Source organism: Bidens hawaiensis, unplaced genomic scaffold (assembly GCF_021521415.1).
Source record: "Bidens hawaiensis isolate Kalapana, Puna unplaced genomic scaffold, B.hawaiensis_p1.1 tig00000142_1, whole genome shotgun sequence".
Lineage (NCBI taxonomy): Eukaryota > Viridiplantae > Streptophyta > Magnoliopsida > Asterales > Asteraceae > Bidens > Bidens hawaiensis.
In genome coordinates this window covers 8,599,724-8,612,972 of record NW_027491019.1, presented here as the reverse complement: position 1 = coordinate 8,612,972, position 13,249 = coordinate 8,599,724, and positions in this window count along the sequence as shown.

The window sequence follows — 13,249 nt, the reverse complement described above, 5'->3', positions numbered from 1 at the left end:
TAAAAATTTGAATATTAACAAGCAAAATTAACATCCATTGAAACCAAAATAAAAAAATTCTCTTTATTCATTGTAAATCAGATGATGTGTTTATTCCCAAATTCAGCAGTTGAACTCATGGGACAACCTAATAGGCTATTGCAGGCTTAACCGGATTCTCACAATTAATTAATTGTAATCCTCCCTTAAACATGTCAAACTCTCCTTCATCCATAGTGGTAAAATCCATCAACTCTTCACCAAACTCACCCATAAACATGTCCTCCCAAGATGAAACATACTCCACCTTTATTTGCTCATCCATTCTAGTATCCTCAATCTCACTTTGGGGTTCAATAAGCGTTTAATCAGAGGTGGACGTGGAACATATGCTGAATCATTCTCAATATACCGAGTCAGAGGTGGACGTCGAACACATCGTCCATAGTTGCTTCCAGTTCTGGGGTTGGCTCTAATATATTTACCGAAATCTCTTAATACCCTAATAAGTTCCCCATTTGATCATATGCAAAATAGTATGGAGGTTCTACACAAAGTGATTCCCAATGAGCCTTTTTTGCCTCGATATCTATCTTCCTTCTCTCATAAGCATCATGTACCCAATGTTTCCGCCACAGATATCTTCCTTGTCTCATAAGCATCAGGAGGCTTCTCTTTTATCCTCTTCCCATCAATACTCCTCAACACCCTTCTTCTACAACTAGATGGGAAGAAACCAATTGCATTACTCATGTGGGCCCGAACATATGAATTCATATTGATCCACCAATTCTTGAATTCCCACAAAAATGATGCGGTGAAGTAAGGTGGGGAAGACAAACTCCTCACCAGACTATGATCCATGTGCCCAGGTATCCTCCTTAATTTTTTGGTCAAGGTTTTTAACCTCAACACGTCCGAATGGATATTGAGTACGGGTTATGCTTTGGTTTCTCATAATCAAGGTGTAGTGTCGGAAGGACTAAATCACCATTCTAGTATCCTCAATCTCACTTTGGGGTTCTGATGTGCGAAAAAAAATATATATATATATATAAATAAAACACAAGTCGCATCTAAGCTTTAAAAACCAAACAATCTATCCTAGTTCATACAAACGGCAAGTGTACCGGTCGCGTATAGCACAGATGAGGAAAGTCCGGATATCGAACTCGAAGACACGTGAAAAAGTTTATAATCACTAAACTCTAACCAAGACTCACCAAAATATTTAATTGATTTTTTTAGAATTGATTTAACTACTTAATTTAACTAAATGAAAACTTTTAACAAAACTTCAGAAACTTTGACTGCAGTGATAAAAACGTCTACCTAGATAAGAATCATATTGAAGGAGATGACAAGACAATGGATTGAAAGCTCTCACGACACCGGTTCTAAAGGATGACACAACTAAGGTTCGCTCAAGAAAGTCAAATCACCTCTCAGTCTCACTAACAAACTCTAACTTATCTTAATAAATTTTAAGAACAAACCGGGAAAACAAATTATTAACGTGTTCTAATACCGACTCACCTCTCGGTCTCACCGACACACTAGCCTAATGGAAACGAATACTACGCAACCAAGGATAGAGGAACAATTCAACTTAACTTAAACTAGACCAACTAATCGCTCAAACACCCAAACCCGACAAGAACAAAACCCGCTCTCGCGCGATCTTAATTCTAACAAGTAAAAGTAATGAGACGAGTTTACTTCTTATCACCTCTCAGTCTCTAAGAAAGTGTTTCACAACTGATTTTATCTAATTAATTTACCCACTTATCCCTACGGTTGTACTTCCCGCAAATAAACCCTAAACACAAAGTAAAGAGCCTTAAACATGCAACAACTAATCAAAACCGATTCAATTAATTAAAGCACGAGGTTATTAGGTATAATAAAAAAAAACACAGCCACTAAACACAATCTAATTTACTGTTAAATCAAACTTTACATTAACAATTTAAGCCATGATCATTAACAATCCATATTACTAGTCAAAACCTAACAATATTCATCAAACCTAGGTAGAACAAACAAGATTAGCTACTCATTAAGTTTGGACAGCCCTTAACATTCAAGTAAAAAATCATAAACATCAACATAAACATAATCAAACTCATTCAAGATCCAAGAATAACTAAATCAAAGTTAAACAATTAATTACTTGAAAAACAATCCAAAGAAAAAGATCAATTCAACTAGTTAGGGTTCTTGAACAAGAAACAAAGTTTAAAGATGATTACTTAAGGTTATTGAGCTGAGTTTATGGATGTATTTGATGCCTAGCAGCTGCACAAGACTCTCCTTGGTGTTCTTCTTCCTCTCCAGCCGTCACAACAGCCACTACAGCCGCCATAAGTTCTTTTTTTTCCTTTGCTGTTGCCGATCGCAACCTTGCAGGAGTTAGGGTTTTATTTTTTTATTTCGGGATTTAGGGCTGGATAATGGCTGAAAATTAAGTTAATTAACTTAATATAATATCATGTAAGGCTTCTAACTTGTGGGCTTGGGTCGGGCCTTGGGTTGTAGCATTGAAACTTGACCAAAAAGGCCCCTAAAGTCTTCCAACTTAACTCTTCATTCACCATCTTTCATAAACCTACAATTAACATTTAAACTTTTAAATTATTGCACTTAACCCCCAATACTTTCATAAAATAAGAAATTAAGCATAAAAACCATGATAAAATCATAAGGAAAGTAAGTGTGTTTTACGACACATCAGGTTCAATAAGCTTTTGAATGAGAGGTGGACGTGGAACATATACTGAATCATTCTCAATATACCGAGTCAGAGGTGGACGTGGAAAATATCATCCATAATTGCTTCCAGTTCTGGAATTGGCTCTAATATATTTATTGAAAACTCTTTATATCCTAAGAAGTTCCCCATTTGATCATATGAAAAACGGTAAGGAGGTTCTACACAAAGTGATTCCCAATGAAATTTTAGTGGATGATTTAACGATGAGGTTGTATGAGAATCCGACTCTTCGGATTAATACTTATCATCATCCAGACAACATCATTGGTGATCTTGATGTTGGCATTCGTACACGAAATCAAGTTACTAATGTATACATCGGGAATCATGAGTAGCTCCTGATACACTTGTTTCTTATCTAAAGTTAAGCCGAGGAGTGTTCTTATGGCACTTCAAGATTCTTCGTGGGTTGAGGCAATGCAAGAGAAGTTGCAACAGTTTGTGCGACTGGGTGTATGGGATCTCATTTATAAGCCTGAACGGGTGATGTAGGAAAATGTAACTATGAAGATTATTACTCGCAACTAAGCTTTAAATTAAAACGGATTAGCCTAAAAAAACTTTACACAACCGGCAAGTGTACCGATCGTAAGTCCGAGTATCGAACACAAAGACACGTTAAAACGATTTTGTTACTAAACCCTAACTAAGATTTACTTAAGAATAATATTTTAATACATTTTATTATTTTTACTTATTTTAAACTAATTTGACTAATAAACTCAATTTACTTAACGAAACTAACTAGAAACTAAACGGGATTTAACGATAATAAGAAATCGAATCACCTAGGTAAGATTAAATACAGGGGTAAAGTTGGCTCAGATGATATAATGTAACAAGTGTTTTACCTAAATGATTCAAGAAACACAAACCCTAATCGCGCGTGTCTACCACAATTAATCAACACACTCAGTATTAACCGAGCTAGCAATTTACGACTACACAACACTAATTCCTGCAATAATCAATTACCCGGGGCTCATGCAACCTAAAATACATTTAATGGCAGTAAGGTTCATGGAATAATATCACAAATTATGAATTTACAATAAATAAAACAATCAAACACAAGATTAGCACCGGAAAACTAATAAATCAACCGTTAAACATCAAACCTAGGCGATTCAAACAAGTTTAGAAAAGAATAATGAATGAACAACTGATAAAATAGATAAATATGATTAAAATGCTCATTAGAAACTGATTGCAACTTGTTTGAAAGTCTAAAACGAAAAAAGGAACTCGCAATCATTAAAATACTCAAGACCGACAACCGGGTGATGAAACTTGAAATCGGCAGCTTCTCCTCCTTGGTAATTCGTCCAAAAACGATATGGGATGGCTGGAGTGATGATAATTTCATTTTTAGGGTTAAAACCCTTTATTTATATGTTTAAACACCTCATTCCAAATGTAAAATAGGTTAAAACAAGCCTACAAGGACTAATAAGTCAAAATAGACGGGCTATGTGATTTCTGAACATCCTTGGTCAGCCACCACGCCGTGCTAAGTGGCCTTCTATGGCCTTCCAGGCCGCGTGGCGCAACCGGGCCCTTCTGGTTCGATTTTTTGATTTTCGACTCGTTTAACTTCGTACACATTCAATGGCTTCGGATTTGATCTTCGTTACGCCTCGTTTCCTCTTCTTAGGAATTGTTTTTCATAGATTTTCAACCATGGGACCTACAATAATCAAAAACATGTAATTTCATGTAAGAAACAATCGATAAATTTTAACTTTTAAGCATAAAAAACACAAAAACGGGATAAAACGCTACATGTTTTGCAACACAATAATGGGTTAAGAAGCCTATCCCGAAAAAATGGGTATTTAATTGTAAGAAAGATGACCGTGGGGTCATTGTGAAAAACAAAGCATGCTTGGTTGTGCAAGGGTTTCATCAGCAAGAAGTCGTTGATTACACTGAAGTATATGCTCTTGTTGCAAGATTGGAGGCTATACGTATATTCTTGCCTATGTTGCCTTTAAGAACCTTGAAGTATATAAAATGGACGTTTTAGAGTGCGTTTCTTAACGGGGAACATCATGAAGAGGTGTTTGTGAAGAAGCCTTCTGGTTTTGAAGATCCAGACTTTCTAGACCTTATTTACCAATTAAACACGGCTTTATATGGTCAACACGAAGTCCCGAGACCATGATACAACACGCTTTTTGACCATTTAACTGATAGTGGCTTCAAATGAGGGACTGTGGATTGTACTTTCTTTCATAAAACTGTTGGAGATGATTTGCTCCCTGTCCAGATTTATGTCGATGACATCATATTTGGCTCGAAAACAACAAATTATATAAGGAATTCGAGAAGTCGATGCAGACCAGGTTTGATATGAGCTCAATGGGGGAAATGAGTTTCTTTTTAGGGTTGCAAGTTCAACATTCTGAAGAAGGAAGAGAAGTTGATGCAGACCAGGTTTGAGATGAGCTTAATGGGGGAAATGAGTTTCTTTTTAAGGTTGCAAGTTCAACATTCTGAAGAAGAAATCTTTATTCATCAGACAAAGTATGTGAACGATGTTTTGAGCCGATAGAAGATAACTGCTGGAAAAGTCCCTTATGCTCCTCTTCCCGAGAGTCACAATTTGTGTCCGGACGAATTTGAAGATACAGTTGGTCAGACCCTTTACGGAGCTATGATTGGTTTTTTAATGTACTTAACCGCATCGCGTCCTGTTATAATATTTGTTGCTTGTTAATGTTTCAGGTATCAAGCAAGTCCCTGAGTGAATCATCTGGCGGCGATGAAGAGTATTTTTCATTATCTGAGGGGTAATCCTGACATCGGGTTATGGAATTCCAAGGACGATAGTTTTAATCTTACTGCTTTTTCCGATTACCACTATGGAGGATGCAATATCAACTTCAAGTCTACAACAACGAGTAGTCAATTCTTAGGAAACCGACATGTTTCCGGGCAGTGTAAGAAGCAGACAACGGTCTCCACTTCAACCACTGAAGCCGATTACGTGGAAGCCTCGAGTTGTTGTTCATAGGTTTTATGGGTCCAGCAACACTTGTGGGATTACGGGTTGAAGTTTCTTACTACTCCCATCTTTATTGATAACTCTGCTGCCATGCGTATCACGAAGAACCCTGTGCACCACTCTAAAATGAAACATATTGATATTCGTTATCATTTTATCCGTGACTGCTACGAGAAAAAAATAATTGACATCGATAAGGTGCACACGGACTATCAAAAGGCTGACCTTTTTACCAAAGCATTTGATAAAACAAGATTTAAATTTTTTCTTCGTTTAAATGGTTTAAAATCTCTTGCTGATATCCCTAAGTTCATGAAATTATTTTTTGTTTAGTACTGTTTTGTTGGTTATTTCTTTCTTTAATATTTTGGTGTTTAGGGGGAGAATATGGGAATATACAAAAAAAAATATGCTTTCTATTTGTACAGATAAAAATTCAAAAACATTCAAATATTTCCAAATTACAAAAACATTAAAAAAATGTGCTCCTTAAAAAGAGAATATGATAGTACATTAATCATTTTATTATGATATTTCATTATATAAATAGGCATAAAATACTGTGTGCGTAATTGCATTGGTGCATTGGTAGGTCTTTAACAAACAACTAGGGTAAAGTATGTGATATAAACATAAAAATCGCTAAATTGAAAGAGGTGTTAGTCTCTTCCAACCTCGTAACCAACAAATTAATGTTGACAAGACGATTACAAATATGCTAATGTGACCCAATGATTACTAAAGACGAAATCAATAGTAATCAAGATGTTTCTATAATATAACAAACATAACAAACACACAAGAGACTCAAAATATTTCCATTGATACAAAATAATAACTTTAGGGTTTCTAGGTAGAATGTCAGATGTGGCTGCTTTTTGTATGAAAACATTCTATCTGCTTGGAAAGTTTGTAATATGCAACTTTTCATCGTTTTCATAAATGTGACGTCGCATTTCCTTAAATATCCACAACTGAGACATTGTTAATTTGTAAAAACATATTCAAAATTATTACAAGTGTTAGATGAGTCTTCAAGTATGCTTTTGTCTTTATCGAGAAACTATCTACTTGGAAAGTGTGTAATTTTCGGTCTTTCACAGTTGTCGTAAATGTGACATAGTTTTCTTAAATAGCCACTTTTGAGACCATCTAGAAACCTTAATCATTGTAAAAACATATTCAAACATATTCGAAATTCTTACAAGTGTCAGATAGGTCTTCGAGTAAGCTTTTGTCTTTATCGAGCAGACCTTGTAATCCATAAGTGTGCTAGTACAGTACTTCGAGCAAGCTTTTACTTATCGATATTTTCAATAGAAATATTCTTCAAGCAGACTTCAATCTTCATGATATAATCAAACTTTGCTCAAGAATATCCTATGAGCAAACTTGTTCTTCTTGATCTCTTCAACCTTTTGTCTAAGACTTATTCTGGCAAACTCAAGTGTGTTTAGGTACTGTAGCTTGCTTGAGGTTGAACCTTGATATTAAAAGTCCTTAGTATAATTCCTTTTGTCAGGTCCCGATAAATGATCACTCAAACTCACAATAAATGTCACAATCCACACAGAAAACTAAGTCAACAAGAAGGTTGGTGACTGTGCTATTTAGGGTAAGAACAAATGTTTGTTAATGGCGGAATCACTAACAAACAGGAGTGTTGCTTAAAGACTATTAAATGTAACAAACACAAACAATAACTCAAAATATTTCCATTTATAGAAAGGTTTCATACAAATGTAAATTGATTAGGGTTTCTTGTAAGTAATGTTTAACCGTACTAATCCTAGGACAGCCGTCACACTCAATCAGGAATATTCGTTTAGCTCTGAAAAGTGTAAAGACAAAATCCTTGGTCCTCCCGTCTCTCGTCGTAGGCGTGCCCTAAATTTTTCTATTTATAGGCCTGCCACCACCTAACAGCTGTCATTCCTTTCAGAAACCCTAATGATTGGTACATAAATAAATTACATATTCAAAAACATTCTAAGTGTAAAAACAGGTCTTCGGGCACACTTTGTGCCATTTGTCTTCTCGAGCAGACCTGGTAACCTTGAAGTGTGCTCGTGAACAGTTCTCCGGGTAGTCTTTACTTAGAGAATTTTCCTTAGAAAATACTCACCAAGCAAACATCAATCTTCTTGACCATAGCAAACTTTGCTCGATATGGTCCTACGAGCAAACTGTTCTTCATGAATCCCTTCAACTCTTTGTTAAATAATAACTTATTAAGCAAACCAAAGTGTGCTGGTAACACTCTTTGAACTGTGCTGGTAGCACTGTAGCTTGCTCGGAGTTGAACCTTGCTAGTGAAAGTACTTAGAATATTTCTTGATCACTTTCAACAAGCATGCTCGGACTACTTTTTATTAATCACACCTTGCCAGATCTTCCAAATACTTGACTTCAATTTCTTGGTAAGCATAGTGTTTGCTGGTAAGCAAACCATGCTCGCCTTGAAGAACACCTTTACTAGATAAGTGAACCCTGCTCGGATCATCACTTAAGAGGAATTCAAGAAGATAATCTTGCCTGAGAGGCAAAATTCCTTGCTAGGAAAAGTAAAACCCTGCTCAGATGTCCAAGTGTGCTCGGTATTCATACTTAGCCATTTCCAAGGAGTGTTGAGAAGATTCCAATCTCCTTTAATCTTCCTTAAGTCATTTCATGTCAAATCTTTGTCTCAACAATCTCACCCTAGATTGGAACACCTCAGTTGTCCCAAAACACCTCTAAGGTTACTTACACTTAGTTAAAATACATATCAAATCAAAACCAAATTACATATCAAAATCAAATGATTACATAGTTGAAAATTATGTCCAGTGGACATTACAAAGCAAACCCTAAACTAAAATCTTCATCTTCTTGCATTATGGGCTGCTTGTCTTCGTTCAACTATCACTGATCCTGCCATTTGCTTGAAAATAGACAATAATTGATAATGAGGGTGATTCTCAGGAATAGTAATCTCCATTATATCCCTCAAATGTTCATTATGTAAAAAGGTCAGATCTCCATCATTTCTGATATTGCCCAATATTAGTCTATCGGACTTTCGAAGAATGTAGTGGTCTTCATTGCTGTTGTAGTCCACTTGAGTGATCCTACCATTCTTCTGTACCTCGTGATTGGGTCTTGTCATGCGTCTCCTCATACTGATACACTTATTCAAGTTGGATAGTAGATTCTTGTCTCTGACTTTTGAAAGATAGCCAAATTCTGCACTTCTTATATTACTTAAACGCTTGGCTCTTCTGTTTTGCTCTTGTTTAGTCAGCTTCCACTTTTTACTTTGATCAATCATAGGAAAGTTCTTCTTTCTTCAATCTTCAAATATTTTGACGACTCATTTTGTTGTCTCCCAGCCATCTTGTTTCTGTCATGATAGTCATATAAGTCAAGATTGGCCATTATCTGCAGCTGCTCTCTCTTGTATTCAGCAGAATCATCTCTGAAAATGATCTCTCTCAATTCTCTGCTCTGCATAATCACTTTCAGAGTATGTGAGACAGATTCATAGTAGAGTATCATTGGTAAGTCCACATCAGATTGTGGCTTTTCTTCCCTTTGAGCTCTAACTCTACTTTACTCTGGAGGTATATCTCTTTGAAGCTGAGGGCCTTGTTGGAATAGACTTCATTGGTTTAGTGGCCCCCGTGACTCCAAATTTCTTCTTATACATTTTAATTACCAGTTCAGTTGGCATGTTATACAGATCCAGAAGATTTTCTCCTCCTTCTCTGAAAAGTTTTCCAATCATCTCCAACAAGTTATCATCTCCAAGCCGACCGGCTGGTACTTATTCAAACCCACTTGGGCCATCTTTAAATCTTCTTGGGATTCTTGTTTCTTTCAGCAGCTTCTCCAATTCAACCTTTTGTTCATAAAACAACTTCTTCAATTGTGCTTGACCCAACATGTCAAACATATTTCCTGTCATACCTTTGTTCTTCATTACTTCTTTCAGCAATTTAATCATCTCCTCATCCTCCCATGGTTCTTTGTGTTCAATCGGTTCTTTCTTTACTTCTACTGGGATAGGAGTCTTGGATGTTTCAGATCTTTTAGTTCATCCTTTTCATTTTCAGCCCTCTTCTTCTCTCTTAATGTCATAATCCTTCTCCTTTTGGCAGATGGTTCGGGTTGATCCTTCTTTGATTTATCTTTCTTTAACAATCTGTTGTAATGAGATTCAGCTGCAGCCTTTGACAAACTATCAACCATTTCAGGAGCAATTCCTCTTTCAATCAAGTATCCACACTTTCCTGCATATCTTTTCTTTAATTCTTCAATTCTTTCTTTCAATCTTTCCCTTTCTTCTCTTTCCCTTCTTTCTCTATTCAAATTAAAAATGTTCTTCAAGGTCTTTGAAGGTCATTTTAGTCAAATCCTTTTCTGAGAATCCATAGCCTGTCAAATAATCCCTATACCTCAAGGACTCACGGTCTTTTTCTGCATTCTCCTTTTAATCGCATCATTCTCTTTCTCAATTAACTTCTGCAGCTCCTTATCAGAAAGTGGAGCCAGATCTTCAAACTTATGCCCAAGTCTGGCCAGTTTCACAATTAATGGATTATTCCTTTGAGCTTCATCCAGACTTTGTTGAATATTTTCCCTTTGATCATCTGTCATTTCAACATGAGGGGACACAATATCAACTTTTTTAGCCTCAGCAGGCTTATCACCTTGTTCATTATCTTCATTATCATTTTCAGAGTCATTTTCCTCAGTGGTATCTTCTTTTTTGGTAGACACATTCATTGAATCAATTTTTGCTTCTTCAGGATTGAGTAAATCTTCAGGCCTAATTATCTGAATTGGAGTAGGCCATATAGGACCTTCCTTATCCTTGGGACTTTCAACAAAATACTCTTTTTTATCATCCCATCTAGCTCTTTTTGTATTAGGTAAATCTTCAGGCCTAAGTATCTTAATTGGAACAGGCCTCAAAGGGCTTTCTTTCTATTCGGGACTTTCAACAAAATATTCATTTTCATTATCCCATTTACTCCTTTTTGCTGACTTGTTTTTATGAGCCTGTTCATCAGCCTTCCTTTTTCTTGTATTCATCATTACAAATCTATTAACTTTTGCTATGAACTCCTCATGAAACTTGGAGGCCTTTTTCACCAATGTTTCTATGGTTTCTCCCTTATTTTAGATTCTTCATGTTCAGCTTCCTTTTCAGGTTCATGGTGAGGTTTATTTTGGGATTGACTTAATATAATTACAACCATGGCCAAGGATTTATCAACCTCTTCAGCTCTTTTCATTTTAATGAAAGTTTCAATCACCTCCTGTTGCTCAACACCTTCTTCATCAAGAACTTTTACAATGTTAGCTTGCTCAATCAAAGTTTCTTGCTCTGCCAACCCTTCTGCAGTTAGGGTTTTGGCAATGAATTCCCTCTCCCTTGTTTCTTTCATAACTTGTTCAAGCCTTCTGGCAGCAGCATTCTCATCCTCTTCCTCTTCAACAACATATGCCTTTTTGGTAGTAAAAGGCTCTTCCTCCTCGTCATCATGAGTAATAGCTTTCCCTTTTTCTAATCCTCTTTTCTTTTCCTCTTCTATTTCAGGAGGAAAGTTATCAATATCATCACTTATGTCACTCATCTCCTTGTCATGTATGACCCTCTTGGAACTTTCTTTAATAGTTTCTTGTTCAGTTAAGATTAGCTCCTCAGTTGCATTATCTTCATTCATTACATCAGTTTGTACATCAGTAGCAGTCATAAAATATGTCATAACATCAGTAGAATTTGCTTCAGTCTGTACATGTACATCAGTAACCACTGTATCAGTTCCCAGTGTTTTAGTTGTTACTATATCTTCGGTGGCTTGATTTCCCATTTCAGCATCACTCTCTTTGTCTTTTCTTAACAACTCGTCATCAACATCTCCAGCGATAGTATTCATCACTTCATTATTCACATTATAGTTCTATTCATCATCCTCGGATCTATCACCTTCATAATCCTCATCAAGGATCATTCTTTCTCCACTATCCTCATTATCACTCTCATCATATGCATTTAATATATTTGTCAAACCATCAGTATCCACTACCTTCACCATAGTCTCAGTCTCATCATCAGCCATTTCCTCAACATAATCAGCACCAGTTGCCTTATCAGTTGGAATATTCTCCCCCTGTTCTGGGGCAGCTGAGGTCTTCTCAACTTCCTACTCGAGGGTTTGAATCTTTAAAAGAGCTTGGGCCTACTGTGCTTTGAGATTTTCATTTTCTTCCTCCAGTACAACATTCTTACCTTTCAAGTCAAGATTTTCAATAAACAGGTCAAGATTTCTCTAAAAAGCAAAACCACCAAAGGGAGTGGCTTGGGGTAATGGATCAGGTGAGGATGTGGGTGTGGTTTGGGATTGGATAGGGGCAATAGTTATGAATGTGGGTTGTAAGGGTTGGGATGTGGATTGGGTTGTGGGTTGGTTTAAGGTTTGGTCTATGGGTGGGTCTTGGGTTTTGGAATGGGTAGGAGATTGAGTTGTTTTTGGTGAGTGGGTTGGTGTTGGTGGAAAGTTTTATATGTGAATGGTTTCTGGAATGTAAGGTTCATGGTCATGGGTTCGGGGTGGGCTTTGGGTATGAGTAGATGGGGTTTGAGGTGGGGATTGGTCACGTGGTGGTGGTGCATAAAGTGGTGTGGCTAGTGGTGTGGCTTAAGGTGTGGTTGGTGTTGTTGGAATGGCTTGATTCGCCCCCTGATCTTGTACATCATCAATAAATACTTCTTCAGCTCCTCCTTCATTTCCATCTCCCTCACCTTCATTATCATCACTGTCATCACTAGATTCCTCAGATTCCTCATCAACTTCCTCATCATCTTCCTCCTCTAAGATTAACTCAGGAACAAGCATAATCTCCAAGTTCTGATCAACCATCTAAGGTAACACAACAAACTCATCATTTGGAACAAATTTGCTCGTGCTTGCCAGGTTTGCAATTCGTTTATAAGTATTTGGATTCTGCAACACATGTGTTGTACCCATTGTGGGTAAACCTTTCAACTCCTAATTAAAGATGATTTGAAGAAATCTGGGATAAGCTAGAAATTTGTCTTTTTTTGATTTCTTCAATATGCTCACCATGTCTTCAAAAATCATTTTTGAAAAATTAAATGGCAGATCATAGACTATGGAAACAGTTGCATTGGCCAAATCATGACTCATTAGAGTCCATGATCCCTTTCTAGGGGAAAACCCTTGAATAAGATGGCGAATCAAAAATCTGTACAAGTTCGGGAACATTCCCTTTTGAAGTTGTGCCTCCTTCACATTCCCTTGGTATCCCATTGTTTACACAAATATCTTTAGCAGATGATCGGTTGTAAAGTGAATCGGATTATGATCATCATCATGTAATTGCAATCTTCTGATCAATCTTTCAGTTACTCGAATCTCATGCCCTACCCCGGTAGCTGTCAATCGCCTACCGTTTACATCATCATATAATCTTGTTGAGCG